The following is a 7626-nucleotide window of genomic DNA, read 5'->3' as shown; positions in this document are numbered from 1 at the left end:
ACTTTGTATTTTGTAACTGAACTGGAGTAGTAGTACATGAAGGCAACTAATGACTATGGCAAATTGATATGTTAAATTCATCATAAATGTATCTATAAATAAAAGAGAATTGGGTTATATGAGAGCAAATTATTTGATGTATGACTTTTACTTAACCCTTTGCCAAGTCCAGCTTCTTCACTATAAGCATTAACTACCAAGCAACAGACAACTCCAGTCTACCAGTGTCCCAAAAGTTGATGAAGTGTCATGTCCTTTTTCTCCTGTTTTAGCCTCCATACAGATCACTATCCCTCTATCATGACTATATGCCTTCATGATGGATATACTAAATATGATTCAGTTATAGGCTGTATTACTTTCATCATTACATTAATATCTATAATGATATTTGGGGGTAAATCTCTGGTACAAGAAGCCACACACGTGCAAACTTTGCTCAGGACGACTACTACTGCAATTTACCTTCTTTAAAGTTTACAAGAAATACCTCATACAAGGCACTGTGCCAGGATTGTGGACATAAAGTTGTAAAACCTGCACCTTACTCCCCCAAATATTGTCAACTTAATATAGGGAAAATAAATAATTGTCTGCTTCACTGGTAGCCATTCAACCCCTGCTGCCAAATTCTGATGATGCCCAGAGTTTAGGGTTTAGCTAAAACTTTATGCAATTCTATTTTTAAATAAAATGCTTAATTTTTATCTTAAATATTATTTTTGAGCAACTAACACCCAGCTTACTAAAATATCTATATTTGGGGGGTACTAGGAAAAGAATGAGAATAGGAACCTGGTTAAGTAGAGTCAAAGAGCGCTAAACCACAAATAGCTCTAAAAAATTACATTCACCACAAGGATGAGGGATTTTACCTTATAGACCACATTTCTAAGTTTGCATATCTGTATTTATTTGCTCTAACAGAAAGCATAAAATGTCTGACAAAGAATGGACCAATTATTTACTTAGAGAACATCTCATCTTGTATTGGTTTCCCACACCTCAATTGCCTACAGAGCGATTGATGAAAGTCAAGTGTACCCAATCTGTTCAAGGTGAGAGAGGTCTGTACCACAGGAGAGGAACCCCCAAGTTATAACTTTCTGAGCTTTCATAGGATGCCTGACATAGTTACTTTTCCTTCTCTCAGGAGAAGAAGAAATCCTACCTGTGTGATATAAACAAAATCTTTTTGAGGAGAAAGTCTCCAGAACCCCTACCTTTGTAATCTAAAAAAACAGTTCCAGGGAAATAAATCTGTAAATCTCTCCCTGGAGTATCTAAATTTCACTTCTAAGGCATTCTTGCCATTCATTCATCTTTTAGCACAGTTTGCTAGCACACTGTGCTCAGAAATCTCACGCCATGAAGAAACATGAAAATATTCATGGGACATTGCCTCTGATACTGCACTGTTATTCCTCTTAAGATCTTTTCTTAGTGATTAGACAGTATGTTATACGGTATGTCAGTGTCCAGAGCATGAAATCAGTTTACTGTAGAGTCTGGGAAAGAACTATACCTTTTATCAGTTTATACTTCAAAATGCTTTATTTTCTCTTAATCCTTGGTTATCAGGATGAGTGTACTTCTTTGCTCACACTTATCATACTTGTCAATAACTCATGACATTAGATTTTGAAGACCCACTTTGATATAGATTTAGAAAACCAAAGAATCAATATAATACTTATTTTTAAAATAAAAATCAAATCTGACTTGATTTTTAGACAACTCTTAGAAACCTTCTCCCGAAAAAAAAAAAAAATGCCCACCTGTATACACCAGTTATTCCTTCTCTTGTGGTTCACTTTGCAATCCATAGCCATTTAATGGAACTGTATTATTTAGAATGAATTGTGACATCTTTGTATTAAATATCCATACTTACTAGTTTAAAAAATATTCCATCCCAAAGGAAAGTGTAGTTATTAAAGACTTATTTTCAATTGGAATGGAATTTCAACACTGGGGTTTTATTGGCTTATCTCTCCAATGATAGGTTTTCTCCTGACAAAACGATTAATGCATCCCTTATTGACAGAAGCATTTGTCATTTTTATGAACCTGGCATCCTCTTCTCTCATCAATTCTCAACCAGGTCAAAAACACAAACAGATCTGCAAAAAGTTTTAGGCGGGGGATGGGAAAACACCTCTTATCAACAGGGTGCCTGAATGAAACGTAATTGTACACCTAACCCTTAACTGTACCCCACAAAACCATAATAAAAAATACTGATTAATGAAAAAATAAATAAATAAATGAAAGTTATTACTGAATTATCTTTAAAAAAAGTTTTAGGTGATGAGAATGCTTACATTTTGTCTTTGCTTGGGGGAAAATTAAGAATGAATGTAAAGAATATCATTTTTGTTGTTATCTCTGTTAACTGAGATCAGGAGTTCTATTTTAGTTGCACACTTTCCCAGTGATCTTATTGCATGCAAACAGAATAAATTATCTTGCCTTTATAATTAAATAATTATTTTGTTCTTTATATAAATATTCTACTGAAATGTTTCCCAATAAAAAATGCTAAAGCACAAAAGAAAATTGATCTTTCAAATGCATCTCAAAAAGTTTTCACTAGATGCCCATTTGTTCTAATTAATTATTGCTGCATAGCCTACTATTCTTAAAAGTTAGTGGCTTAAAACAGACCTTTTTATTGTTCCCAATTGTATGGATCAGGAATATGGAAAGGGTTCATGCTATCCATATGGTATCTTCTGTAATAGTTGAGGCTTGATGATCTACTTCCAAGATAGCTCACTTGTCTGGAGCTTGGGTGCTGATAGTCCTCTTCTCTCTCCAAGAGATGATACATCTCCCAGGGCCTTTTATTGTGACATAGACTTCTCATAGTATAGCTGCTCCTGGGTAGTTGAACTTCTTACATCGCAGCTTAGGACCTCACAGCAAGTGTCTCAAGAGACAAAGGCAGAGTCTGAAAGCCTTATAAACCAGCTTCAGAAGTTGGGCTTGCCTCACGTCCAGGATCTACAAGAAACTCAAACGAATTGACAGGAAAAAAAACCCCAAAAAACATTAAAAAGTAGTTAAAGGACAGACACTTCTCAAAGAAATTCATTCAAGCAGACAACAAACATATGAAAAAGTGATCAGCCTTATTAATCATCAATGGAATGTAAATCTAAATTACAATGAGATACCACCTCACAGTGTAAGGATGGCTGTCATTAAAAAGTTTTTAAAAAGTTGGCAAGGCTGTGGAGAAAAGGGAATGCTTCTACAATGTTGGTGGGAATGTAAGCTAGTTCGACCTTTGTGGAAAGTAGTGTGGTATTTTTCTCAAAGTACTAAAAATTGAGCTTTCATATGATCCAGCAATCCTACTTCTAGGAATATCCCCAGAGGAACATAGATTGCTTTACCAAAAGATACGTGTATGTATGTTCATTGCTGAACTATTCACAATAGCAAAAAAAAAAAAAAATGGAACCAACCCAGATGCTCATCAAAAGTGGACTGGATAAAGAAAATATGGTACATACACATGATGGAATACTACACAGCCATAAAGAATAACAAAATCATGTCCTTTCCAGCAACATGGATGCAGTTGGAAACTATCATTCTAAGTGAACTATCATAGAAACAAAAAATGTAATACCACATGTTCTCACTCATAAGCAGGCTCTAAAATCATGTGAGCACAAAGACAGAAACAACAGATGCTGGGCATGCTAAAGGAAGGGGGTAGGGGGAATAAGGGGCATGTAACTACCCACTGGGTACCATGTCCACTACCAGGGGAGAGAGGGCTCATTAGAAGCCCTAACCTCACCTGCACACAATTTATTCCCATAACAAGTGCTCACAGGTACCCCACAAATACACAAAATAAAAATGTAAAAAATTAAGTCAATCATGTTCTTTTCATCAGACCAGTCACTGAAGAGGGGGCATTCTACTCTGCCTCTCAGTGGAAATAATTACAAAGAATTTGTGGTTCTTTTAAACGTACCAAATTTTAAATATGCTTAGAGAATTGCTTCATCTTTTACTCTCCTGAAAACTGGGAAATAAAGCATTGGAAAGAAACACTGATCTCTTCAAAGTTTGAAACTGTATTAGGTCAAATTGAATCAGACAAAAGGATATACTTAGCTATAAAAAAATAACCAAGAGTTTTTTGTTTTGTTTTGTTTTGTTTCTCAAGAAGAACACAGGTGCACATACGGAAAGTTTAAAGGGTACTTCATAAAACATTTTTATAAAATTGTCTGTTAATCTCTAACAGAAAAAAAAGATTCCTGGCATGCCACAAATGCTATGATAGGGAGACGTGTCAATCTAGAGTTTTGATTTGACAAAAATACTAAATTGCTAGAGAAATTAAATCTCAAAAGAGTGTGTTTAATTGTCTGCTTTACTTCTCTAGCAATCTTCAAGAATTCTAAAGAACTGAGCATTTTCACACAGGTAAAGCCAACATTTTTATTTGTCACTAGTTCATAAGATAACCTAAAAAAAAAAAACTTCTTTTTCAAATAAAAGAATGATAGCTATGATACATGTATAAAATGCTCTTAAAACTAAAATAAATTGATGATCTTCCAATAGACAGCATAAACAAAGTTTTTCAAAATTTTGCAATTTTTCACCTTATCTTTTTCTTATTATCTGCATCACCCTTTCTCTTCTCTGTTTTTTTATTTTTTATAATTCAGAACAGTTCTGATTTATATACATTTTAATATTTCTGATATCCAAAAGTTTTAATTTTAAAAAGAGGAATTTTAGAATTTTTTCTCCCTTCTACTGTAGTAAAAGAATTAATAATAATAATAATAATAATAATATCTTTTTTAACCTGAAGCTAATCACACATTATCAAAAAATTTTTTTCTTTTCTTTTTTTTTTTCTTTTGAGTCATAGTATTCTGTTTTCCAGGCTAGCGTGCAGGGGCACATTCACAATCACCACAGCCTTGACCTGCTGGACTCAGGCGATTCTTTCGCCTCAGCCTACTAAATAGCTGGAACTACAGACATGTGCTACTATGCCCAGCTTATTTTTTTGATTTATTGTAGAGACGAGGTCTCACAATTTGCCCAGGCTGATCTCAAACCCCTGGGCTCAGGCAATCCTCTCATCTCAGACTCCCAAAGTGCTGGGATTACAGGCTTAAGCCCCCAACCATCTAAAAAATATTTTTTCTTATGTAATCTTTGAGGAATGACCCTAAATAGTGACTTGTTGCTCTGTAAAGGATAAACGAAAACCTGATGTTACGTCTTTCTTTTCACAGATGTTGACTCTCCTATCTTTCATATTATATATTGTTTTAAAGAATGAATATTTTAAAATAATTTTAGCCAGCTGTATGTTTCCTGATTTTTAACCATCTTCTATTACTTCTAAACTTTTAAATAGTTTTTCATTCTGTAAATGATCTTGGTGTGCCTACTGTATTCCTCCCATCACTTCACTAATTTCTGGTCATACAAAATTGATTAAATATTCATCAACTCAAGTCTAGCAAAAAGGAAGAAGAGCAATTAATCATTGGAAAACGCATAAAATACTTCAACAGAAAAATACATTGGGGGTTTAGTGGAATCAGAGCAAATTCTTCTTGGAGACAAAAGTCAGCAGGCAAGGATCATCTCCAAACAAGGCCAAATAAAAAAGACTTGTCATATGAAGGACTTTAGAGTCTATTCTGTAAACACAAACTAGATGGACCGCAACAAGAACATCTTTTTTTTTTCAAATAAAACATTAAAGTCCATGATCTTTATCTTCAATTTTGTGAAAATTTTCAATATATTGTTTATAAAATTGTCTATCATCACATATATCTAGATAAAGTACTCTCCCTTTCCCAAGTTTTCTATATAAGAAAGTTGAAGCTTGCCTACCTAAATAGATAGATATTTAGATAGATAGATAGATATTTCTTTTTAGAATAAATAATCAGATATATTTTACTAAAAAATAATTATCAATTTATTTCTGGCCTTCCTTAAAACAAATACATGGGCTACTTTTAAATAATATTTGTATCTGAAAAAGATACATGTTGGAATAATACTGTAACTCATAACAATAAACAATTATTGAGGTCTACTCATTGTCCTGACATTCTACTAATTAGTTCATAAGTGTTTTCTCATTTTGTTCTGCAATAGTCCTTTAAGAAAGTATTATTAGTCTGTCTATTTTACACTGATGACCCAGAAACACTGAGATTAAACTACTGAATTCAGGTTCCACAGTCAGGAGATGGAGGATCAGGGATGCTAATAAAGGCACCAGGATTCTAGCATATATAAATCATTTCAAGTAAAAAAAATATATAGTACTAGGAGTCACAATATAGGAAATTATCCTATATTGTGATAATTTCTCGGTATATTATATTTGGTATTTTAGTATCAGTTTTATTTTTATGTTTTTTTAAAAATTTAGCTATATAATATTGAAATTTTCCAAGCATAATTTTTTGCTCAAATAATCCATGCTAAAGTGTACCCTTCTTTTATTTATTGTTATGTAATTTGCATACAGAAAAATGCACATGTTAATGTGCAACTTGATGTATTTTTATATGTGTGTATAACTTATGTCACCACCACCAAAATCAAGACATATGTCTTCTCCTCAGTCATTTCTGTATACCACTTTCCAGTAAATAACCCACTTTGTCCCAGAGATAACAGCTGTCCTAAACTCTGTCACCATAAATTAGGTTTTTTTCCTCTCTCTTTCTAAAATTTACATAAACAGAATCATATAGTGATACATTTTTTTGGTCTTGTTTCTTTCACTCAACATAATATTTTATCCATATAGTTTTATGAGGGGACCCCAAAAAACAGAATTTATTTATTTTTAATTGTGTATTTATTCTTACATGTTTGAACTTCAGTCATCTTCAAAGTACTCTCTGTTTGATGCAATACACCTAATTGAGAGGCTTTTTCCACTGCTCAAAACAGTTTTAAAATCGATTGAATGAATCGATTTTGATGTCTTTTAGTGCTTCTGCCATTTTGTTTTTCACTGCTTCCTCATTGGCAAAATGTTTCCCTTTGAGGACTTTTTTCATCCAGAGAAATAAATAATCAAACCAAAAAAGTCGCTTGAGTGGATCTGGTGACTAGGGAGAGTGAGATATGGTGGTTATGCCGTGCTGAGTCAAAAACTGCTGAACACTCTGCAAGGTATGGGCAGGGGCGTTGTCACAGTGGAAGAACCAGTCAGTCACTTGCTTGCCACAACTTGGGTCATTTCTTCTGCAAATCATGAGACAACCTTCTCAAAACTTTCATGTAAAAAAACTTTGGTTGACCATTTTATCTAGAGGAACAAATTCTGAGTGTACTGCATAGGTCCTGCACTCCAAAAGTAATTCCAGTTTTTGGGGGGTTCTCCCTCACATATAACAGTAATTTTTTTCTTTGCTGTCAAGTGCCCCATTGTATGAATATATCCCAATTTGGATCAGTTATATTATGAATAGATATTTAAGCAACTTTCAGTCTGGGACTATCATGAATAAACCTTATATTTTTGTTGTGGATAGATGGTTTTATTTCTCTTCGCCTCCAAAAAGTAGAATTACCAGAACATGGTTAGGTGTATGTTTA

This window comes from Carlito syrichta, unplaced genomic scaffold, assembly GCF_000164805.1.
Source record: "Carlito syrichta isolate Samal-C Ts95f unplaced genomic scaffold, Tarsius_syrichta-2.0.1 Scaffold295695, whole genome shotgun sequence".
Classification (NCBI taxonomy): Eukaryota; Metazoa; Chordata; class Mammalia; order Primates; family Tarsiidae; genus Carlito; species Carlito syrichta.
Note: the sequence above shows the minus strand (reverse complement) of the source record.